We start from the raw sequence: 26,879 nt of genomic DNA, 5'->3' as shown, positions 1-26,879 counted from the left end.
AGCCTGCTTCCCTTCCTCTCTCTCTGCTTGCCTCTCTGCCTGCTTGTGATTTCTCTCTGTCAAATAAATAAATAAAATCTTAAAAAAAAAAAAAAAAAGAATGGGCAGAAGGGGCTCCTGGGTGGCTCAGTGTGTTAAGCCACTGCCTTTGGGTCAGGTCATGATCCCGGGGTCCTAGGATCGAGCCCCGCATCGGGCTCTTTGCTCGGCAGGAAGCCTGCTTCTCTCTCTCTCTCTGCCTGCCTCTCTGACTACTTGTGATCTCTGTCTGTCAAATAAATAAAATCTTAAAAAAAAAAAAGAAAGAAAAGAATGGGCAGGATATAAAAAGAAGACCACCAGAACAATTTGTGAGTGATGGTTTTAATAGCTAATACTTACCACATATTAAGTGCATCTCTGTTCCAAGAAGTTTCAAAAATATTCAAATATTTCATATCATATAAAATTATTTTACATTCTGTGTTTCTATTTAAATAATTGTGTTTCTGTTAGGATTGGTTTTTAAGCTATTGGATATTGACTTTTTAGATCATGGGGAAGATGTCACAGGAAACTCAGAAAGTAGTTCTATGAAACTTTTTAAATCTCTGTTAAACAATCAAGGGAAATAATGATAAATTTTTAAAATGTTTTGTGCCTGGTTTTCATTTGTACCCAAAATCCCAGACCAAATTGTCCGTTGATGCATTCATGTTAAATTACTTACTTCACGGGTCAATGATTAAATTTATTTGAGTCCTGGGGCACCTGGGTAGCTCAGTGGGTTAAGCCTCTGTCTTCGGCTCAGGTCATGATCTCAGGGTCCTGGAATTGAGCACCACATTGGGCTCTCGCTCAGCAGGGAGCCTCCTTCCCCCCCCCCCCCGCTGCCTACTTGTGATTTATCTCTCTATCAAATAAATAAATAAAATCTTAAAAAATAACTGAGTCCTGTTTTCTTGAAGGAACATGGATTTCTTAAAAATCTGAGAGGTAATAAGCTTACAGGTGTCTCTTTCCTGGTGCTCTGAAGACGTGACCAATGTCTCTGTGACAGGATCACACCACAGCTCGTAGCCACTCTGTGCCATAATCTGTAAACGATAATGACTTTACAAGGCAAACCCACATATGTACTTGCCGAAAGGTCTCTGTCAGACACAGCAGGTGCCTGTGACATCTGAAAGGGGACCTGCAGAACTGACATATTGGGCAGCTCAGGAAGCCAGTTTGCAGACCCAGTGGCAGGGCCTTCTGTGTGTGACCCTGATGGGCAGGTGGTCTTGAGGTTTCGCCAGAGCAAATGGCACTGGATAAAAGAGAACATCATTTACCTGGGAAACCACTAAGTGGCTTTACAAAGAGGAATGCCAAGAGCGGACTGTAGCCCCACCAGGACAGCCATTCTTGGGTAAAAGCAAGCCGTTTCAAAAATACCAGGGGAAAAACTTTGAGACCGTTGGGAAACAGTTCGATTTGAAATAAATGAGTAAATTTGACAAGTCAGCACTGGGTGTGGCGTGTTAACTTGTCCTCTTGGACTGGGGTTCCTCAAGCTTCACGCATGGGTGATACCCTCACTGAACAAATGGGGACGGACTCTCATAGCTGGCATCAACGGCACTCATCTTTACAAAAAGAGGTGTCACAGCATAAGACATACTGGGACAAAAACATTAAAGAAATTCTATATAGACCTGGCCTGGGCCATTCATGTGGATAAACAATATTTTCTTACTTGGCCCCCTTTTGAATTTTAAAGTTGGATATAGAGACCTTTAGGAAGAAACTTCAGAAAGGCTAAATAACATAATCAAGAGACAGCACTTGAATCCAAGTGCTGAGATTTCCAAGGAACTTGGGATTTCATAGATGTATTTTCTTAGTATTGTTATATAAAAAAGAGAGGTAATAGACATTAGATGTTAGATTAAAATGTAATCAATACAATAAATTGGTCTTTGTCCTGTATATATGTTCCATATGTATACACCTATGTATTCAACTCTGAATCTAAAGAGGTTTGTTTTTTTTTAATACAAAGTATGAGCTATTAAAAAATGGCTCCATTAATTGGGAGGTTTATTTTATGTTAATCAAGCACAGAACTGAGAGGTGGGGAAGGTTTGTGGGTTTTTTTAATTGTTTTCTATTGTAACTACTTGGTCACTTTTATAATGCTGGATTAATTCCAGCATTTTATTCACCAGTTCTGTTTCTGAATGACTTGGGGCCTATGTAATAAATCACAGTAACATTTAAAATTTGATGATCAGCCACCATGAAGATGAATATTTAAATAGAAGCTTTACGAAATGACAAGTGACAAGGAAAAAGAAAGAGGTATGTAACAAAAGTATCAATGTTGATAGAAACTTGACCTTTACGGTTCAACCTTGTGACTCTTCCCACAACCATAAGCAAGTGGATGCACGTACGGCCGCAAAAGAGCTTAGACTCAAGAGAAATGAAATCAGTCCCCATTCTATGTGGTCTACATCTCAATCTTCCGTCTTTCTGCCCCTTTGCCAGTGAGTCCAGCTGCTTTCAGTCCAGCTGAATTCCATTCCAAACATAAGCCATTACTCAAATTGAGGGTTCTATCACTAATATCGGTAGCTAATATTTGCTGGGCAAACACATTCTGAGCTGTGCAAACCATGTGCATGCATTTGCTCATTAAATCCTCACGATTCTATCTTTACTGCATTTCTGGGATTCAAATATCCACCCTCCCCACATCTACCAACAGTCTAACATTCCTGAAATTAAGATGCATTTTATAAACCATGACGAGTCATTGAACTGTGTTTTCTTAGTTGTGTATAAATTAATGGTGCATCTCACAATTGATAATGTCTTAGAATTGAAGACACTTAGCACTTTTCTCATTTTACAGAGCTTCATATTAAGGTTGCCGAGCTTGTGAAACTCGTGCAGGGTCCCATGATCAGAGGGCCCCAGGCAGACTGGCACAGGGCACACCCTGGAGGCTGTGCTTGCCTTCCAAACCCTTGGTTTCCATCTGTCTCCGCGGCCCCTTTTCGAGGGTTTTTCACAGAATCATAGCTCTCCCTCAGGAATAAGGAATAACGAAGTTCATTTAGTCTGTATTTGAACTGACCTCTGAGTTATATGAAATCATCAATCCTAAAGATCCAAGATTAAAAAAGACCAATTAAAACTACTTTGTTAAAAGGAGGAGGAGGGGGAGGAGGGGGAGAGGGGGAGGAGGGGAAGGAGGAAAAGAAAAAGAATAAGAAGAAGAGGGGCACCTGGTAGCCTCACTCAGTAGAGCATGCAACTCTTCATCTTGGGGTCGTGAGTTCGAGCCCCATGTTGGGAGTATAGATTGCTTTAAAAAATAATAAAAGGAAGAAAGAAAAAGCTGGGGCACGGGTCAAACCATCACTCCTGACTTTATTTTATTCTAATTCAAACACTCAGTTTGAAGAACTCAAATTTTAGACTAGCTAAGTTTCGCTAATCAGGAAAAAAACATTCATTTATTTAATCCAGCTCCAAATGCTCATTTGTGTTTGAGATTGTACTGAATAACCAAAAGCAGCAATTGTCCTTTGTTTTGTTTTGTTTTACATTTCTTCCCCCTTTTAACTATAAATTAAGTTGATCAGAAAGACTTACTGTGGTTTTGACTTAAATTTAAAATTAAAAGCACTGAAAATATGGTCACTGTATTGTGGAAAGAGTGTGACTTCTGGCATCATCTCTGATAGCTCTCTTTATGTTTTTATTATTGTTAAATCACATCATTAAGTGTCCCAAATATTTTGTAAACAAATTTACATTGAAACTCAAAGCAAAGGCCTCATCAAGTTTACATTCTTTTTGTTGTTGTTGTTCATGTTAAAACCTTTTACAGGGCAAATATTTGTGTTCTATAATGAACCTGCTACAAGTGCATGAATAAACTTTGCTACAGTTTCAGACAGTATGTTTACTTCGAAGAAGTGTTTGCCTGCCTTGGTAAAAGGAATTTAAAGGGGAAATATTGCAGACACTTATTTACTCTGGCCTTTTTACATTAGAAAGCATTAGATCCCTTGATGATAGTAAGCTTTTGAGGCTAACAGTGACTCAGGCAATGATATTTTTTAATCTCCTGCCATACGTCAGGAGATGAGCTGGGCCTTGATGTCCACGAGTCACATCAGAGATCCTGCTCTCCCTGGGCTCACAGTGCAGGAAACCTGTAAATAGAAAAAAGTATCACAGTGCTGCATGACATCACAGACATAAAAAAAAAAAAAAAGTACCCTGGGAGAAGTTGATTGCATTTACACTCAATTGCGCATAGATGTAGATATTGTGCCTTATTTTCAGACTGCTTACCCTTCAATAGCTTCACGTTATTACCTCTCATGAGAATCTGTAAGTCACCAATTTGCCTTCTGCTTCCTTGAAGCATTGCCCTTTCTTTAGTTTACTAATAACTTTGCTGATTGATTGCCCTTCTTACTTACCACCCAGCCAGGGCTGCAAACACAACATGGTCGCATCCCAATAAAAAATGATAGTGTCATCAATATGATGAATGAGAAATAGCCTTTGCTACATTCATGCTTTACAATGCATTAAACTAAATGTCGCTGGCCATTCCCACTGCCTCTATAGGGAACAGGGTAGTATGGCAGCTTTCTCACATTTATGCTAGAACACACAAGATACTCATTTGGTTTAAAAAATTCGAAAGTTGTAAAATACTGCAAAATATTAAAAAGGTACAAAGTTCATACCCCAGCTCCCAGCTATTATCCTGGGATAGGGTTGCAGAGATATTTTAAGCAGATGCAAGTAAATATTCTTCTTTTGTTTTCTCCTTCCTCCCCTGTTTTTCTTCCCTTCAGTTCTTTCCTACACCGTCCGTTTTCCTTCCCTCCTCCCTCCTTCCCTTCCTTCCTATCTCATGTTGAACACATTTAACAAAATAAAACTATACTCCTTGTTCTTTTCCTTGAATTTTTTCCAATTAACAATATATTTTGTAGATCTTTCCACAACAATATATGATTGACTTTGCCATTTCTTTTTACAGCCGTATGCTATTTCCTTGAATAGGTATATGAGAACATATTGAATAGTCCTCACAAGTAACCTTGAACATATGTCATTTCACTAACACACAAGTGTATCTGTGGGGGCAAATTCTTAAAGGTGGAAAGGCTGAGCTGAATGCCATATGCAGTTGGAGCTACACTTGATACTGCCAGACAACCAAAGGTCGCGTACTTGGTTTGATCATTAAGGAATGCCTTGTTGTTGGGTATTTGTTAAAATACCCAACAATGACAATATTGGAATGATATCTATAGTAACAGAAGTATCTGGTTTTCAGTTTATTTGTCATTTTCAAGTTATTCGTCTTTTGGTCTCTTTGCTTTGCACACATGATCAAAGGTTATCTGCTGAGTACAAAAGCAGAGTGAAATCCAGGGAATATGGGGCTTAAAGACATAGCATTTGTAAATAGAAATGCCTATTGTACTCCACCTATGTCTTCTTTCATCTTCTTGATCATTTTGGCCACTGACGTTCAAAGCAAATCTGTCTTCAATATAGTTTCTAAATTCTGTAGGACTTGGATAATCTTTTTGCATGCTTTTATAAGCTGGAATTAGAGACAGCAACACAATTCAGCCTCTTGCTGTGGAAACCACAAACTTCTAAAGGGCATCCTGCCTGGACATCACTTCATAGAGAACAAGCTCTATCCCTTGGGCGCCTTGAAGACTACCCCGGTGACTTGTTGCATCATGTGACCTTTGGCAGTAAACTTAAATTTAAACCAGAGACAAAACAGGGTTTTTTGCCTTTTACCAACTGAAATCCCTCTAGCTTCTGTGACAACGCTCTTCCCATTATTACCACCACTCCCCAAACAGGTTTATCATCTAAACATTCCTGGTTTGGAACCCATATGAGACAGGTCAACTTGCCCCGGAAGACCATTCAACATGGGACAAATAGATCAAAGAGTAATAGTTTTTGCCTTAAGGAAGTAGATGGAAAGAAAGAATACTGGTTGGTTCTTTGTCTTCAAAAGTTTTTCCTAATACACGAAATATCATGGGAATCTGCCTGTTTACCTTGTGGTGACTTTCAGGCAAAGAATCCCAAGATGAACGTAGTTTTGCAGTATTATGTGGTGTGGTGAAATGTGTTGCGTGGTGCAAATGTTGCCCAGGGATATTCATGAGTGGCCTTAAGGGAGTCGGGGGGGAGGGGACAAGTGAGTTTATGAAGTAAACGTATCGTTGTTCGTACCTCTAACATGACAGTGCACCCAATGACTGAGCAGTGAAATGAGCAATTTTCAGCTCACTCCTTCCTTTCTTGCCCAGGGAGGGAGACAGCTAATCTGGAAGCAATAAGAGAGCAAAGTAGTTAGAAAAGTCGAGTAGTTTTGAATAAAAGGATGATGCTGCATGTTTTAAATAAAAGCATGACCTTGCATGACGACATGATGAGGATGCTTACCCAGCATTTTGTTAGCCCGATCTTGCAGCAACTTTGGCCTGGGACTCGTGAGAGTGAGGGTCAGCCTAGCCCTCAAGTCTCCTGTGGGATACAGGAGCCACAGATCCACGGAACAGTCAAAGACGGGCAGGACCCATAATAAAGGCTGAAGACCATCTTCTGTGGTGAATCTCTGACCTGTGCAGAGAAAGAGGTAAGGTGAATAATGAGTATGATCACAGGAACCATTGTAAATGACAGAGAAGCAAAAGATCACTCCAAAAAAATGAAGAAAGGAAGAGGAATCTCAAGCCCTTTAATAGGAGATGGAAGAGAAGGAGGTGGCTGTGATTTGACCAGGTGAGGAGATCAAGGACAGGTGGCCCCTTGTGAATAGTGAAGAGCATAAAGGCGTTTGTTATGATGAACCTGAGACAGGAGGTTATTTTTTCTAAATTTTATAAAGCCAAGAAGTGAGTGAAAGGGTTTGGCAAGAAGTCTGTAAAGAGAAAGGGAATACATGGATGTATATTGGGCCTCACCGTAACCGGGACCTCAGTGTCTCACAGGCAAGTGTCTGTTCTCTGTACTGAACACACCCCAGCCTCTCTGGAAGCCTCTGCCGTCCGCAGAGCCTTGTAGCTGACCAGGTCAAATGACAGTGACTACGGCAAACAGTTGAGATTGCTGGCCCAGGGAAGAGGGAAACACAATGGCTACCCTGGAGGAGGAATGTCTTGCCCCCCCTAACCCCCCCCACACAGATTGGCTCACCTCTCTCCCTTCTTCTTGGGCAAGTCAGAGAGATGACTGAATTATCTCTTGTTCTTTTTCTCATAGGGGGTTCTTGGGCCCAAACTGTTCAAGTTAACTTCTCTTGTAATAGAGGCTCTGAGTCATGAGAAAATCACATATGGTTTCATTTCCAGTGACATCTGGAAAGCAAGGGGTCAAATATCATCTCATGGAGATGTCCTGGTGAACACAGGGAATGAGCTGACTCTGTACTCTTTGAGAGATTAGTAGGGAGTGAAATAGGCAGGGCTTGCTGAGGACGGAATTCTAGTGAGGAATTAGAATAATGTTTCTTTTCCTTTACTCTCTTTCTCAAATTACCTCTAAAAGGAGGTGTAAGGACACAGAAAAAAATAGGAAAGGAGGGCAGAAGGAGCTACCAGAGTGAGCACAAGAATTTCAATAAAATTACAACCTTCCAAATAGAACTGAACATTTTTTTTTGACCTGATTTAACTACTTGCCTCATGTCTCAACACCGAGTGGATTCTAAATTAATAGTATGCATTTAGAGAATTTAGAAATAATAAATATAATAAAATAAAAACAATAAATATAAAAATAAATATTTTTATAGCATGTTTTCTCTCAAAGCATAATAATTTGCATCTAATTTTATATGATCTAATAACATCAGCCTTGTCACATTCACACAAATGAACATCAAACTGGGAATAAGTAAAGCATGTTCTTGTTAAAATAGAAGCAATTTATATCCAGTCCCCACCCTACCCAAAACTGGCACTGAGAGCTGTGGTAGCAAGACAGAAAGAAGCTGAATGCATATGCTCCCCCTCCCAGACAGAGAATGAGTTCCTTCGAGCCTAATCCCCCCAGCAAGGGATCCCACAGTTTTCATTAATATAATACAAAAACATATGCGTAAGAAAAGAAAAAGAACATAAAGAAATGAGCAAAAGAGCTACAGAATTCAAAGAAAACACATTCCCTAGTTCATACCCACATCTAACTGCCCAAGAAATTTCAATGAAAATCAGATGTGATTTTCAGCATGTATTCTGCTTAAATGAAATATGAGTGAAATACAAGGGCTTCTCTATGTGGTGGTAACAGAATTTTCTTTTATTGGGTTATAATTGTATAGAGTTATGTGAAGATTAAAATTAGATAACATTTGTAAACTGCTAAAGAACCATGCAAGTTTCTATCCCCAAGTTATGAAAATTAATTCTTACTGTTCAGGTGATGAAGCTATGATTACAGAAGAAGGAAAAAAAGATCAATTTTTCACCTAAATAGGTATCAACCTTAAGACATAAATTGGAAGTTGTTTTTAAGAGAAAAGAAATTCCTATCGGCGTTTTTCCTTTCTTGGAATTAGTTACTGTTGTTTTTCTAAAAGTAAATTCCAGAGAAAAGTAACCTGGTACACATTTCGTGTGCGTGTGTGGTGGAATGCAAGTGGACAGAAATACAGGGAAAAGAAAGGCCCTGCCAACCAGGTTCCAAATTTCTTAGAAAGTCCTGAGGTCCAGACAAAAGAATGTAATGAAGAAGGGGAGGAGGAAAGAAAGGAAAGAGATGCAAGTGGAGAGAGAGGACGAACAAAGGAGAGAAGTCCAACAAGCAAATGAATCTTGGCTTCTTACTGATAACTTGCTGTTCTCCCATTGTACACAACGCAAGCCCAGCATTGCTATTTGAGAGTCAGCTCAATTTTTAATCTAAGGCTTTGACTCCCTTTCATCTTTCTGAATTTGATCTAGTTCATCTTTACAAGGTGCTTAGGGACTGAGAACCTCAGAGCTCACTCTAAAAAGATTAAGATAAATAACAGGTTGGGGAAGGGTTTTTTTCTTTTTTTAACTTCAGACTTTTGAGAATATTTTTACATTTATTCCTATTTAAGACAAAATATAATTCTTTTCCAGGAGTTGAAATCCAGGATCATAATACTAGAAGGAAAGAATGGCTATTTTGCATTCAACTGCATGTGACTGCCAGACACCCGGGGGGCAATGAAGCCCCAACCCTGTTCTTCCAAATGGAGCCATTCCTTCAATCGACGTTTACTGATCATCTACTATGTGTCATGCATTCACGGCCCCAGGCCTGGAGATACAGCAGGAAACAAAACAGATGAAAATCCCTGATCTCAAGGAACTGACTTCTTGGGGGAGGAAGCCTGGCAGCAAATTGGAGATCCCCAAGACATTATTTACTCTAAATATTGTCATATATACTTACGTAGAATAAGTCCAAGAATAAGATGTAAGATATTTTTAAGTTCTAGAATCATGACATAAATGTTTTAGAACTGTTGAACATTTGAGAAAGTTGGCATATCTACAAAACATAAATTTTACTAGTTTTAAAACAAATGTAAAATTATTTTGAGGAACAAAAACATGTTACATACAACATGTAAAAAAATCTGGTTTTTCTTTTCAGAAAATTTAAATTTTCATAGTGATTGAGGTCTCAAGTGAAACACGAATAAGGAAGAAAAAAATATTTTTTCAATCTATCTCATAAGCGAGTAGGAAATTGGGATAAGAAAGTTCTTAAAAATATTCTCCCCAACTTTTCTAGTTTTATTTTTGTTATGGTCCTATAAAGCCTAGCCCAGTGTCTTGTCTTTCATAGTTTTTCAGTGGCTATATGTTGCATCATTATTTTATGAGCATAGCACAAAGTCTTAAGAAAGCACCTCAAATTCACTTTGGAAAAAAACATTTTATTGGTTTGAAGATGAAAAGTAAACATATCACATGATTTACAATGAACTCTAATCTTTGAAACCTCAAGAACCCAGACTTCCCTTTAGGAAATGGGCAGTGTTGTGTTTGTAGCTTATTTTTCAAAATTTATTGAAATGATGAATTGTTTTATTTTATAATCCATTAAAGAAGGTAGTTACTATAAAATTGCTACATTTTTCTATAATTCCAGAAGTTCTACATTATTAAATTACTTAAAATATGAATTGGTCTTTTTTTTTTTTTTGATGGCTTGTCCTGATTTAATTGGCAGCACTTTTTTCTTTCTTTATAGGATATGAAAGTAGAGAGACGTCTTACACTTAATGGCACCCTGGATTTGATGAAGTACCCCCTACAGCACAAGGTGAATTTCAGTAACAAAATGACTCAACAATTCAGAAGCCCAAACAAGGTAGAAATTGTTCTTCTCTCACTTAACAATCCAGAAATGAGTGTTCCAGGTTATCGGGAGTTTGTTTCTCCATGTGATCTTTCAGCAGTGACCCAGGGCTCTCCCACCTTGTTGCTCTGCAACCTTCTTTGCACAGTCAAAGATGGGTTGTTGGCATGTCTGAATTCTAGCTCATGAGAAGAGGGAAAGAGAAATGGAGACAGAGGGGACAAGTCTTCCATTCCATTGGTGAGAACACTGTAATGTGGCCACGGCTGCCCTACTGGTCGCTTATAGCCACATCCATGTCTGGTCTGGTCAATGACGTAGGCATTACCACATAGCATGAGGCTGCTATTGACCTAATGAGAGAACAGAAAGAGGATCATTCACTTCTGGAGACAGTTGAGTTTCTGCTTTGCAGAAAGCAAAAATGGGGGTGAGGGGAGGAACTATTGTACACATTTTCCCAAAGAATTGCCAAGGAATTCAATGTGATCGATGTCTATGCTGGTATTAGCTACCTGTTATTGGGAGACAAAGTAACTCAAACTTGCAGCTTACAACAACAAACAGTTACTGTCTCCCAGTTCCAGGGTGGGTCAGGAATCCAGAAGTAGCTTGGCTGAATATCTCTGGCTCAGGGTCTTTTGCAAGGTTGCCATCAAGTTGTCAGTTGGGGCTGCAGGCAATTCTATTTCTAAGATTCTGCTCCTGGCTATTGGCAAGTCTCATGTCCTTGCTGGCTATTGGTTGAATTTGCCAAGTCCTTGCCACATGGAATTTTCAATAGGGCAGCTCACAACGTGGCAGCCAGGCTTTCCTCAGAGCAAGTGGGTAGACAGTGAAAGAGAGCAAGAGAATGAGTAAGATGGAAGTCATGGTTTTTCTGACAGAATATCAGAAGGGACATCACATCCCTTTTGCTCTCTTCTTTTTTTTTTTTTTTTTTTTGTTACCAACAGTTATATGCCAACAAGCTAAGCAACCTAGATGAAATGGATGCATTCCTGGAAAACTACAAACTCCTAAAATTGAACCAGGAAGAAATTGACAACCTGAATAGACCGATATCTAGTAACGAGATTGAAGCAGTGATCAAAAACCTCCCAAAAAACAAGAGCCCAGGACCTGACGGATTCCCTGGGGAATTCTACCAAACTTTCAAAGAAGAAATAACACCTTTTGCTCTCTTCTATGTCAGAAGTAAGTTACTCTGTCCAGCCCACACTCAAGCAGAGTATATTATATAAGGGTATGAATGTTAGGACGAGAGGATCATTTAGAGCACTCTTGGAGGCTGCCTACCACAGTACTCCGTAGAGAAATCTGTATCATTAGATGTTTTTACAACAGAATAGACAACTGGTCATGTAAGGAAGAGACATTCACCTGACTGAAAGTCAAAACTGATGCTATCTCAAAAGTTCCTTTGCCCCTATGATGACATTCTCTGCAATGAAATGGGTTCTTTTCATTTTCTTGGTAAATTTTGTCAGACACACAATGGTAGTTCAACCATTATTTCCTGTCACACGGGTAGAAATCACACTAAACTCTCTCTGAGCTGTGTAATATAGTTGTTCAGAGACAGAGACAGAGATAGGTTTTGAATCCCATCCCTTCACTTACTGCTGCTTGATGTTTTCTCATCCAGAGAATGGGGATAATATTTCTTCTTACCCCACAGCATTGTTATAAGGACTAAACGAGTTCAGGGCTTAGAACAAACTAAGGTACATATTATAAAATCAATACATGTGAGCTAACTAAAGAAATCTGATCTGTCCTTTTAACTATTGAGGACTTTTTTGGGAAAAGGCGGTTAATCTTTCTTCATAAGATTTCCTCCATGTCTGCCTTGACATTTTCTCTTCCCTGACTTCCTAAAATGAGTCTACATCTAATGGTATGACTCAGAAACCAAAGCTTAGTGGCAACGTAATGTATGTGAGTATAGAGCCAGCCAAGGAGATGGGGGCTTCAATCTATGACAATATGAATCTTGTCATATTCTAAAGCTCTATCAAGTCTTTCATCCAGTTTTAATGTATTTATGTTTTGGAACTTAGTTTTCGGATAGTAATCTTTTCAATCTCCAAAAAAAAAAACAAAACAAAAAAAAAGCCTAGAATTTAAATTAGAAAAATTCCTTTGATGTCTTTTTTGTTGATTCTTTGTAGCCTTTGACATTTTTATTAAAAAATCATTTTATTCTAGAAAAATTATTGAAAGAAGTAAAAAAGGAAATAAATAAAAAGTTAAAAGTTATGCTGAAAATGCCAATATTAATGATTTCTTCTTAGTTGACTTTTAATACTTTCATATTTTTGTTTTAAAAAATTGTGCTTATTCTAGAAAAAGCAGAGTAGGTTAAAAAAGTAAATAAGGGGTGGCTACATGGCTCAGTTAAGCATCAGTTAAGTGTCTGACTTAATTTCAGCTCGGATCATGAGATCAAGCCCCACATCCAGTTCCAAACAGACTCTGGAGTCCACTCAAGATTCATTCTCTCTCTCTCTCTCTCTCCCTCTGCCCCTCCCACTACAGCTCCCTCTCTCTCTCCAAAAAAGAAAAGGAAAGAAAAGAAAAAAGAAAAAAGTTAAAAAAAACCACAAGAAAAATAAAGAAGGAAAAACAAACAAAATACACTGATAATAACTTATCCATAGAGAAGTGTGACTAGTCCTGGGCATTTTTCTATGTGTACAAAATGTAATAATATGCATACAGTTTTGTAATCTGTGCTTTTTTCTACTCAAAGGCATGCTGTGAGCAAATTACTTTCCTCTAAGCAGAAGTAAAGCAGCAGATGAGAAAAACCTGTGTGCAACATAGAAGTGAAGAAGGGGAATCAGTTCAGAGAGAACAGGGAGGCATGGAGAGTAATTAGACCGGGAACAGACTGCAGAGCAAAGAGAGGGGGCTCTCCTTTGGTTACCTGGGAAATGCTGGCTTGGCTCTTCTTTCTGCTGGAACACACAGATGCCTGGAACCGCTTGCTCATTACCCCAGGTCCAAGGGATCCAGCCAGCATGGAAACCAGCGGCAGACTTTCTTCAAGCTTACATTTTATGCATCTGGGGACTACCCTATGTGTAGAAATTTTGAACACCTCTTGTATATACTTTCAGAATTCATCTTCATAAAGACCCCATCAATGTTTCATTTGGGGACTGAACTGAAAGAGCCAATACCTATTAAAATACATCTTTTTCTTCTAAAAATGTCATTGTTGAAGTTGAAATCCATATACTCAGCTACTATGACATTTTTATAACCTGTATGAAGATACTAGTCTATTAAACTTGAGCTTAATAGTGTATTTTCAATGAGAAGTAATTAATCCAACATTCACATTTAGCAATTTAATTTAATGTAGGTTGACCAAGGAGGAAAAAATAGAAAAAAAAAAAAATCTCCACAAATCACTAATTTCAAGAACTAAAAAGGTATTATTATTCTATAGACATAAACATTAAGAAAATAGTATAAACAATTCTATGCTAATAAATTCAACAACCAGAGAAGCTAAATGGGATGGATTCTAATTAAAAATTGTAAATGTACAGAAAGGAGGACATTTATTTGTTTTAGACCAGAAGAAACTGAAAGGGAGAGGAATACTAAAAAGCCAGGAGCAACTGAAGGATCTCATTCTAAATGACTTCCCAAGAAATTAAACAATGGATCATTGGCCTGGAATGAAGTAGGTGGTAGGTGGAAGGCTGGGTATAAAAGGAAAATAGGAATTATTTTTCTAACAGCTAAGACTAGATTTCTTCTTTAATGGAGAGGCAACTGATTACTGAGAGAAAAACAAAAAACAAAAAAACAAAAAACAAGCAGGGGCACCTGGCTGTCTCAGTCAGTGGAGTGTTTGACTCTTGATATCGAGGTTGTAGGTTTGAGCCCTGCCTTGGGTGCAGAGATTATTTTTTTTAAAAACCTTAAAAAAAAAAAAAAGCAAAACAGTCACCTTTACATAATCCTTATAGGATTGATGATACAGAAAATTTCATAAAAATCGGATCAGGAAAACCTTCCTCCCAGTCAGTTATTACCAGTGATATGTAGCAAAATCTTGCAGGACTCCTGGCATTTAAGCAACAGAGTATAATATTGCTGCCTGCATTTTTTTTCCTGCTGAAACATTGTAATTAGGGGTTTGGATTTTATAATTCTATTCTGTTTCTGAAATGATTTCTGAAGCTTTTTCCAAACAAGGCAGTTTGTTAAAGAAGTCAGTGTCTGGGTGCTAAAAGGAAAGCTAAAATGTTGTATTTTCTACAGATCTAGCTGGCAGGGAAATTTCCATCACCTGGTTTGCAGTATCCTAAATGCCTTTGGTAAGTATGTTTTAATTAACTGAATCTAATTCTGGGACCTATATTACCCATTTCATTAAAGCCCCTTACTTTACAGCTGAGAAATTCACACAGCTTCTCTCAGCTCACAGATGTTAAGTGATTGGCATGCAGTCACAAAATTAGTTAGTGACAGACGCATAATTTAAAAGTCACATCATGGGGACACCTGGGTGGCTCAGTCGGGTAAGCGTCTACCTTCGTTTCAAGTCATGATCCCAGGATCCTGGGGTTGAGTCCCGCTCAACTGGGAGCCTGCTTCTCCCTCTGCCTGCCACTCCCCCTGCCTGTGCTCTCTCTCTCTCTCTGAAAAATAAAATCTTTAAAAAACAAACAAACTGGGGCACCTGGGTGGCTCAGTGGGTTAAGCCTCTGCCTTCCGCTCAGGTCATGATCTTAGGGTCCTGGGATCTAGCCCCCATCAGGGCTGTCTGCTCAGCGGGGAGCCTGTTTCCCCTTCTCTCTGCCTGCCTCTCAGGGAGCCTGTTCCCCCCACCCCCACCCCCGCCTGTCCACCTACTTGTGATCTGTCTGTCAAATAAATAAATAAATAAAATCTTTAAAAACAAAAAAACAAGCCTGCTTGTGCTCTTTTTCCTCTGTCAAATAAATAAATAAAATCTTTAAATAAATAAATAAATATTAAATTTTTAAAAAACAAAACCTGAATGATAGGTTTGTAGAAAAACAAATGGGCAACACCATTAAAATAGCCCACACTGCTGCACATCGGCTTCTGACTCGGGAAATCCAACACTGATTTAAAAAATGTAGGTTTTTCTCCTTGGTGGCCCTGCAACCTTATACTTCCTTTTTCTCAGGCAGCTCTGCCTTAAAAAATTACACATCTGGAGTACTCACGGGCTCAGTGCACCAGATCTAAATCTTTTCCCACTCATAAATGGGCTCCCATAAGACCAGTGTTTTTCCAACCGAGGATCGTGACCCATCAGTGCACCATGAAATCAATTCAGTGGGTCATAATGGACGTGTTTTTTTAATTATATAAAATAGAGTGCATTCTCTCTTTTACCATTCGACCTCCACTAATATTTTAGGCTTGAAGGGGATTTTCTCTGATTTATATGGGGTAGCCTTGAGAAGAGATAATTTCTTTTCATTTTGATTTTGCTTGAGTTAACATTCACTCTAGATTTAGTTTACTAGAATCACCATAAATCTTGACCAAGAAAAGTCCCTTGCAGAGGATCCTTAAAAGAAGAGACCCTGCTTCCCTATGAACTGTTTATGTAATAATTAAGTCAGGGTGCTGTAGTCGTCTTTCCAACTTGCTCCTTGCCAGGGGGTCTAGAAGCTATGGACTTCTCAGGTTAAATGCACCCAATTGAATTCCTGCCTCTTCTGTGCAAGGAAGAGTGTTCAGTGTCTCCTCAGAGCCTTAAGGGCTCTTTGAAGCTTTAGCTGCCAGAAAACATGGGTCTGAGAGGATGAGAATCAGCTGGAGTTCAAGAGTTGGTCCCACTCCCTCCCCAAATGGAAAACCACACTGAAGTATTTGTCCTCTGTGCTTTGTTCCTAAAGCAAACACTATTTAGCTAAGTATGGTGTAAAGGGTTGCCATTTGCCACAACTGATAAATAAACTGGTAACCACAATGATGAGGGAGAAGTGGGGGTATTTTGTGGTCTTGGGGGGAATTGAAAGCTCCCTTTCATTGGAGACAGGCTACAAAAGACAAAAATCATCAAAACAAAGAATTAAATTGTTTTCTTAGAATAGAAGCTTTGTTGGCGGCAGTGGGGGAGCGCACTTTTATTTTTAGATGATTGCTCATTAGCAGGTAGGAGAACGTGTCACATTATTTTTCTGATAAAAAGAGTAAGGGTGGGCGGACACCCCAAATTTCATTTTCTCTCTCTTTTTTTAATTTAAAAATTTGTATTAGAAATTATATGTTGGAGCCTAATAAGTATGGAAAAGATAGGTAACTGGATGTCCCTGGTCAAAGCAAATTTAAAAGGGACAAAATTTAAAAACAAATTACTAGATAAACAATGCTGCGGGTTCAGAAAAATGTAAAAGTTTAGCTGTGTATAATAGTTGCAGTTAATCCAGAAGAACCCCTTTTTCTATTCTGACCTTGCAAGTCTTTTCTATTTATGCAAGCTTTTGGTTTTATGGGAAGTTGTTGAAATTTGCTTTATTTGTACCTGCAGACATACAGATTAGTGTTAAAGAAATACACCAAATAATTTTCACAGTATCTATGAATCAGGGGCATACCTAAATTTACATTTAGTTGTCTAAAACACAACAATGTGATCTTGGCAATACTTCTATATTTTATCCATGTGTACCAGATGTGTTCGAAAAGAAAAATAAACTAGAAAGAAAAAGTTTTTGAAGTTCCATTTATATTAAAAACTTTTTGAATCATCTATAATTGAAAAATGATTGTAAGCTACTTAGGATTGTGGTAGTGTAGAGTAGTAGCATGATAATCTAAAGTGACCAGAAGTCATCCATAATGATATCTACAATATCCATAATTTGAAGCAATCGTAAACTTTTTTCTAAATATAAGATGCTTGAAGTTTAAAAGGAAAAGTCATTGCTAACTTTAGCCATATATACCCGCAATAATTTTGTAGACTTATGTAATTACTCCTTTCAGTTCCTTTTAATAGGGTGCTTTAAGCAGCTCATATTTTTATCTATTTGTAAAAATGTTTATATAGCATTTGGGTGTATATTCTTGCAGTCTTTTGGAAATATAATATTTACATATTTGCATAAGGAATATGTATATTTATAATCATACCTGATTTATAGTTTCTTGAAAATATATCATAATTATTTGCCCATATCAGTGAAAATTATCAAAAATGTACTTTTAAGGGCTGTATTTCATGTTGCGGATCTGCCCTAGTTCATTAAATCATTCTGCTATGTCACAGAGCAGTTAGTTGTTTCCAACCTCATTTTAAATCATGTGTGATGAATACATTTGTCTAGGAATTCTTGGCTTTTTCTCTTATTGACTTCCAGACAGTGAAAATACTGGGACAAAGGTATTTTCTGTATTGATTTAAGATACTTTATTTATCATATACTGGATTCTTAGGTATTATGATCAGCACCACGGCCTATACATTGTGTTGCACTGATTTATCCATTGCTTTTACCACTATATTAAATTTTTATATAAAGTTTTAACATCTAATAAGGCAAGTTCCTCCTTAGCTACTCTTCCCCCCCCTTTTTTTTGCTCCCATAAAATTCATGGCTAAGCTCATCTCTTTACCATCCTTCTAATTCTAAAAAATTTAGAATAATTTTTAATGTTCTAAAACTGTACAATTTTTTAAGGAGGTGGGATGTTTACTGAAATTTTGAAAAACATGTAAATTAATTTGGGGAGGATTAATATTTCTATGATACATCTCTTCAAACAGCCGAACTTTCTTTTGCATTTCAAAAAATATTTGTTGGTTTTTTTTAACATAGGTCTCACATACTTCTTAATGAAGTATGAATAGATTGTTTTTATTTGATTGTTAGATTTTTGTTATGCTTCAAATATTATTATAATTATTTTATAACCACTTATAATTGGCATATAGCTTTGTTAATTATTAGATGAATTAACTTGGGTTTCTCTAAAAAATCATATTATCTACAAATTAGGGTTTATTAATTCAATGACAAATATTTATTAAGCATCTACTATTGGCTGCCAAATCTTCTAAGCACTGGGCACACAATACTAGGGGGAATGTATAGGTTATGGGGGTTATGTTTCTAGCAGGAAAAGACAATAATCCAAGTTTTATCAGAATAACACATAAATTAAGATAGAGAGTGCTTACAGTAAGTGAACAAAGAAGAGACATATAAAATAACAAGGGCAGGTACTGAAATTTTAGGTAGAGCAAAAGGCCTGATCAAAAAAGTATCTACTGAGTAAAGAAGTTGGAGTCATTCAGGAAGGTAGTAGTCAATAAGATCTTTAAAATATATAATGAGAGACTAGGTAATTGGGGTCTTTATGAGTCATAGTAACACTCTGGAGTAAATTGGAAAGATATTGGAAGACTTAGAGGAAAAAAAAAAGTAATTGGAAATGCTTTAAATAGTTATGGTTTTGGCTGCTGTGGTGAGAACAGATTTAAGAGGATGGAAGCAAGGAGATCAGTTGAACAGCAGAGCAGAAGCTGTAGTTCTCCTGTCCAGAGTCTTGGTTCACTTCAAAAGGCATCTGTAGGCAGCTCTCATATATACTGACTACTTCCTGTTTCTCTGCCTGAGAGCAGTGGAGAAGTACCAGGCAGCTATACTTAGAATTGACCCACCAAGAATGGGGAAGGGAGGTGATGCATAAAGACTCTTACTTCTCTCAGTGGGACAAGTCTGAAATGTGTTCCAAACAGTCTCTCAGAGGGCCCCCAGCAGATCCCAGCTCCCACGTCCCAGAGCAGAATCTCACACTTTAATGAAGTTCCATCTATTTTCCCTGTTCCATTCTCCATCTACTCACCATGCCTTCCAGGAGCACTGTCTTAGAGTGGCTTGGAAGAATCCAAATTAAGATAGGTATTATGGTAATATTAAAGTAATCCAGGCAAGACAGGATAACAACTTGGACCACAGTGTATCCTTAAAGTGGAGATAATTGATTTAATGCTGATTATCCTTTAAAGAAGAGGTGAAAGGATTTGCTGATGCATTTAACGAGAAATACAAGAGAGGAATCAAGGAATCAAGATGACTGAGCAATTAGAAGGATAAGGTATCCATTAACTAAAATGGGATAGTGTGACCCATCTGAAAGAAACCTAGAATACAGTGTGAGGTAGGAGTCGTTTTTAAAATATGAATATCCAGTTGATCCAGCACTATTTACTGGAAAGACCTTCCCATAGACATGGTAGTACAGTATCCCTTCTGTCAAAAATCAAGTGACCGTAAACGTGTGGGTATTTGTCTATACTTGTTATTCTGTTTCATTAGCCTCTTGTCTATTCTTACACAAATACCCACCTTCTTATTTCCTGTACTTTAAAACAAGTCATTATATTCATCAGTGTAATTCCTCCAGGATTGTTCTTCTTGAAAATTGCTTTTTATAACTTTATAATGTCTTCAAAGTTCATAATAAGTCCTAATATCCTGCATGTAATTCCCTTAACTCTGATCTTCTTGAAGATTACTCTTACAACTTTATAATAATTTTAGCAATTAATGGTGTAATTCCCCCTTTTCTGTATCCCTTGAGGTAACTCTTAGACCTATTCAATTTCATAAAAATTTAGAAATAGATTATCACTTCACACATACACACACACACAAACAGAACTGATGTTAGTAGAATTATGTTGAATCTTTAAATCAATTTGGGGAGAGTTGACATTTTTACAGTATTGAGTTTTCTAACCAACAGAATTTTTTAAGAACTCGGGGCTTGAACTCATGACCCTGAGAACAAGACCTGAGCAGAAATCAAGGGTCAGGTGCTTAACCAGCTGAGCTGCCCAGGTGCCCTGCCAGTGACCCTTCTTGACGGGGTGGCCAGAGCAAAGTGCTGTGGGTGTGATAGGTTCACATGCCCTAAGAGGCAAGTGAACTATTGTGTCGACTGCTGGACAAACGTGCTCTGACAGGGATGGGAGCTACAGGTGTGGATAAGTGTGGAGGGATCGGGCATGAGAGCTGATGCCAAGAAAATGCGATGGAAAGAAGTGATCAGTGTGAACCCAGAAACTAAGGGGGAAAGAATGGGAAGCTATGATGGATTCAAGAACCAGAGAACAAATGAGGGAACACTGAGACTTAAATTGATTTGTCTAATGAAAAACAGAACCAGTCGGATACAGAGCCCAAGAAAAATACAGGGGCCAAGTTTGTCAGAAGAACCAGAGATTGGGATCCTCCTCCTGAATTGTGTCTAATGCTGGGTCCCTAGGGCAGTCGCCTGACCTGAAATTCTCAACAGTGTTCTCGTGGTTTACGAGTCTATTGGAGTGAATTAGAGCTTTATTCATTCTATTGATCAGTCATGAATGCAAGTATGGGTGCTTCCCTGCTTCTAACAGGTCACCTAAATACTGCTCAGTTTCAAGGACTCTGAAGTTTTTTCCATGAAACAAAATTATTTTTCTCTTTAAGATGGTCCTTTCTCTGGGTTTCCTGGGTAGCTCAGCTGGTTAAGAGTCTGCCTTTGACTCAGGTCCTGGGATCGAGTCACACACTGGCTTAACTACTTTTCTCCCTCTGCCCCTCCCATCGTTCATGTGTGCTCTCTTGCTCTCTCTCTCTCTCTCTGACAAATAAATAAATAAAATCTTAAAAAAAAAAAAAAGAAGATGGTCCTTTCTGCAATCATAAGCCTTCCAGTTGAACACATGTTATGAACTTCCATTTTCACCATATTATTCTCTGTAATATGAGGAAAGAATATCTAGTGGGAAGTGAGAAAAAGAAAGCTCTGTCCTATATCCCATGTATAGCATGTACTATTTTTATAAACAATGAAAGCAGATTTCCTACCCTAACTACAAGTACTTCAATAAGTAAACTTGTTTTCCCTTTCATTTTTCAAAGTCTTCATGGTAGAGGCTGTGGTGTGTCAGACACCAGAGGTATTCCTGAGCCAGACACCAGTTTGGCACACACAGGCTTCAGCTGTCAACTTGTCTGCAAGGAGATCTTGGCAGTCGGATCCGTGCCCCCATTTCAGGCTGGGTGTCACACCGGCCGCCTCCCCTTATTGGACAGCAAGCTGGGAGGAAGCATCTGTCCTAAAACCAGTCATGTGAGGGGTAGAATGAGTGGCAAGGTTTGACACTCATTTTTGCTTTCTCCCCCTCAGCTCCAGACCTGCAGAATCCAGACAGTAAATCCCGCGGCAGCACGTGCACATGAGAAGATGTCAACATACTCAGGAATTCTAGGTGCATGTGATGTTTCACATTCTTCAACTTAATAAAATACTTATAAAATCATTGTAAAACTTTGTTTTTAAAAACGTATACAAATAATCAGGCATCTGTCTTTCTAAAGCTGCTGGAATTTCAGGGAAATAAGTCACTCTTCTATCACTATTCCCCCTAAATAGCTGATAGGTTAGGAAAAAACTTACATTATAGTTTCACTGTATCAATTACACCGATGGGAGGGTCTCATGGAAAACAAACGTAATCTAGTGTTGATAGTAAAATTAATAGCTCACGAGTTTGCCAGATAAATCTTCATATATTTTTGGAACCATATAATATAAACTAAGAGAAGTTTTGGATGATTTGGTCAATTATTTCATGGATTCAAATATAGTTCAGGTTATGGCATATTTCCAAAACAGAAAATCCTTTTTTTTTTTTGAAGATTTTATGTATTTATTTAAGAGAGAGAGCATGAGCTGGGGGGAAGGGCAAACGGAGAGGGACAAATAGGCTCTTGGATGAGTAGGGAGCCCAATAAGGTAGGGCTTTATCCCAAGACCCCAGGATCATGACCGAAGGCAGACCCTTAACCAACTGAGACAGTAAGGTGTCCCGGAAAATCCTTGTTCAATAGAACATTGAAATAATGCAATTTCCATGGGAAGTGTTTATATATCCTGCCCTCATCCACAGTGTGCTAAAGACATTCTACTGCAGCAGAACTGGCCATGACAGAGCCTGAACAGATGGTTTCCCATGAAATTTGTCCCCATAAGTCTCTTCAAAGTCCTACCAGCTCTTGGTCACCTCTTTACCATCCTACCAGGTGTTAGAATTCTCATTATTAGAATACCTCGTTTGTACTAAAGCATTGTCCCCAATCTCTTAAAAATCACAGAAATCATGAAATCATGATTTCAGAAGTTATTGTCAAGAATGGTGAAGTGTCTTAGATTTTACCCTATTTGCAGGCTCACAAGTTAGCCGGTCACAGTTTCTTGGATGCTGGCAGAAGAGAGGAGACTTTTGGGTCAGAGACAAAAGACAGTTTATTAACCACAGACTCAGCAGTGGACAAAGTATTAGTATTTGCTCTGGTTCCCTGAGCTCCAGTTCTCACAAGACAATGCAAGGAGGGCCAAGTGATATGTGTACATGCAATGGATATGTTAGAGGAGATGAACCCCAAGCTTAGAGAATCATAATATTTTATAATAGGCGATAACTTTGTCTTCTCTTTGCTATGAAAGGATACAGTATCTTTATTGTATTAGACAGTAAATAAACTTAACTTGCTCTAGAAGGAGACACTATATCTAACTTCCAAGGCTGTTTTCTATATACACAAAGGTAAAAAGATAGGCTTGAACAAAAGAATATTTTTATTAATAATTTATTAATCTGTATTAGCTATGTTTTGTTGTTTCTATAACTTGATGCTTTAATATCTTCAAGACTGTGTCAACTACGTTAGGTAAACAGTTAGGGATTTGAGTTAATCTCCTGGGTTGCCCATACCCTGAGCCCTACATGAGTTTGCAAAGGTGTCACTTTTAAATATGGGTTACCAATCCCAGAGCATCTGGCCTTGCTTTGCCTCCTCCTTTCTGTGGAAAGCACAATAGAAGTGTTTGCCTGCAGTCCTGCTCTCTTTCCTTCTCTGCTTCTGACGGACCCTGGTGTTTTACCCTGGGGCCCCATGCTCATGCTGCATTTTCCCAGGGGGAATAAACTTTCATGACTCCAAGACAGCTCTCTCTTTGATCTAGGTATGGTCTCACTATACCTAAATTAAGAATAAGTTATGATTAAAACATGATCAGTAACCGCAGCTCACAAAACATGCAAACACATTAGAAATGCATGTAGAGTCGTCGTCCAACAGATACTATCTTAAAGGCCATTGATTTAAAGACGCATTAATGCCCAAATCTTTTCTAAGGGAACTCCCTAGTCCCATAAAACAACTCAGTATATCTTTTAAACACTTTCTCCAAACACTCTTATGTCATCTGTGATTTTTATTTACTTGGCCTTCTCATGCCTTGGCTCTAATGAGAACATATATATTTGAAGACAATTGCAATGTGCATTGCACAGGCCTCTTCTCTGCTACTTTCTCACTCCTAGAAAGTGTTTTTGCATCATCTGATTATCTCTAGTTTACTCAGCCATCCTGGTGACATCCTGCTAAATGCAGTCTGCTTTGTCTATTTTTTAAAATATACTGTTGCAAAAATATTTTAGATGCAGTATGAATAAACAGCCCTGAGTAGGTAGAATAGAGTAGAAGAAGCTTGTAATTCTTTTTTTTTTTGCATACTATATGGATGTATTAACTTACTTAAAATGTACATCACACCTCTAGTGATCAAGAATTAAAAATTAACAAAAGTCATTAATCCTGTCACTCCATAACTGATTCGACCTTTCTGTTTTTGCTTTACAATATAGGATTTGTATTTATCTCTATAAAATTCAACCTTAGATTCATATTTTCTTTTGAGCCTCTGAAAAATCTCTCAGATTCTGAAAACAAAGTCAGTTATCATTCTAGCCTCAAAGCATCAAAAATTTAACAAGCAAATTTTATATAATTTAATCCCAGTCCTTGATTAAAGTGGGGAGCAGGACAGAACTGAGCATGGGGTCCCGTGCACTCAGTTGGAGCCTCCCATCAGGTTTACCTTGTTGAATGCTCCTTAAGCATAGTTGTAAGACATAAGAACCGATTTAACTGAACCTTCTTCCAGACCTTACTTGTTTAAAAAAAATTCTAATGGAGATCTTTAGAGTACTGCATATCTATATTTTGTCCTTCTGTCAGTTTTGTTAACTGAAAAAAAGACGTTAGTATTTTATGACTTACTCTTATGGAATCCATAATGGCAAACAATGGTCACTTCTTCATTTTCTCTATCATCTAGAACTTTTTTACATATATATTTTAACACAATATAATATGTTCTCTGTAATTATTATATACATATAATCATATGTATATGAATGTATATATACATATATTGTATATGTACGTATGTATATTGTGTATATAAACAAATAATTATATATTATATATACATAAATATGTTATATACCATAATATATTATTGTATTATTATATAATTCTATTAATATATATTATAATATATAATAACAGTCAGAACAAATTAGATTAAGCTGTTATTTTGGGAAGTGAGTTTTTACCTTCATTATCAACAAAATTAGTAAATACATGTTATATGTTGCTCTGTTCTACAATTTGTCCTGAAGATGACATAAAGAAAAAAAAAATCTCATTGGGAAAGGAAATTCCAGGAAGTGTTCAAAGAAGGGAGAATATCTGACAAATTAGTGTCAGAGGAAGGAAGGACACTGGTAAGGGGAACATGCCAAATTGGAGAGAAGAAAAATGAAGCGAGGAAGAATACATTGCTCTTAAGCCTTTTAATTCAAACCCAATTTACCCTTTTAGAATGACATTGTTGTTATTATTTTTCTGGTCAGATTACCCTCTCTGCAATTGCTCTCCTGACTATCATTTGTGTTCTCAATCTTCATCCTTATTTCATTGTCTCCCATGTATATATCTTGTCTGGTGCATAATCCTGGTAGACAGAAACCAAAACTAATTCTTCAGTATTCTGAACCCCTACTGGTCCAGGACATAACAGCCTCATCTTATGTGCTCAGTGATAATTTTGGAATTGGAAACTTCAGTTTTGGGAAATTACAGTTGAGAGGCTGGAAGGAATTTTGGACACAGAGAGCTAGAAAGATTGAATGACTTGCCTAGAATCACACAAGTTTCTATGCATTCATTAACAAAAAGCGTCCCTCTAGCCCTGTTGCTAGGATTGTCTTTCTTGGATATCCAGGATTGGTCCAAAATCTCTGTATGGGCTGCTAACAAGGCATCAAAGCCTATTATGATTGTTTGGCTTGTTGGAACTGGTTTACATATTAAGAAAGGTACACTTTGATCCCAGAGTCTGAATAATACCTCCTAAGACCATGTGTTGGCTCTTACATAGACACAGACATAAACAAATTCATCCCAGGGAGTCAATGGAAGTTTTCCTTAGATATTAATGTATATTTATTAGCAGTTGGGATAGTGCCAAAATTCACAAACTGAAAGTCAGCCTTTCATTAAAATGACCTGAAGAGCAAACAAATTTTTTTCTGTATCTCCAGGAAGGACTAGCTGTGATATATTTATAAGCAGCGTTAACCAGAAGGCACAGCTTCTTTGCTGATGGCACTGGTCTCAGCTCTCTAATATGACTCATGGAAACAGGCAGCAGTTGTGGGCATGGCTTCCCCAGCTGGGTTTAAAAAATCCCGAAGATCTTATATGTCAACCAGACCACAGTACTTCTCTGCCTTTCCACTTAATGATCATCAAGATCCAGTGCATTCCAAATGCACACCTCAACTGGATTTATTTTTAAAATAATTGTTTATAAATTATTGGGCTCTTTTATTAATTTGTATGTTTTTAGAGATTTTTGGAGTGAGGGTGGGGGCAAGAACACCATAACATCCATCCTTTGCCCATACCCCGTTACAAATTCTGGAAGTAGTGGTGCCTGGGTGGCTCATTTGGTTGGGCAACTGTCTGCGGCTCAGGTCATGATCCTGGAGTCCCGGGATGGAGTCCCATATCAGGCTCCCTGCTCGGTGGGGAGTCTGGTTCTCCCTCTGACCACTCCCTCTTATTCTCCCTCTCAAATAAATAAATAAAATCTTTTTTTAAAAAAATCTGGAAGTATACGGCTGAGAACCCTATAATACCTTCTTTCCTTATGCTGACAACCCCAATTTTTAATTTGAAGAAGGAATTCTGGGTGATTCGGAGGTACCATAACACAAAGACTATATTTTGCATGTTTTGTAGTGGTATAAAATATTCAAACATTTTGGTCTAGCTCTAAATTTTCTCTCACAAAAATCCCTGGAGAGTCTTTCTTCTGGAGCTTTTCCTCTTTGCAAATTTAATATTTGTCATCCATCCAGTAGCTATGCAAACAAGTAATATTTAAAAATATGTTTTGAGTTTTTGGAGAAAATGATGCTGGACAAGTGTGTCATTTTGGAATTGCCTTTTTTTTTTTTCCCCTCTCAGAAAGAAGCCTGGCAGTTCTTCATACTTGAAAAACAAATGGGGCAAGGGGAGTGGCTGAAATAGAAAAAACAGATTATGTCCTTATTTTATGGACAGAAGTTCCTCTTTCTTGGGGCC

This window comes from Meles meles, chromosome 5, assembly GCF_922984935.1.
Source record: "Meles meles chromosome 5, mMelMel3.1 paternal haplotype, whole genome shotgun sequence".
NCBI classification, from domain to species: Eukaryota; Metazoa; Chordata; class Mammalia; order Carnivora; family Mustelidae; genus Meles; species Meles meles.
The sequence above is the reverse complement of the archived record's forward strand: the minus strand, read 5'-3'. Positions refer to the sequence as shown.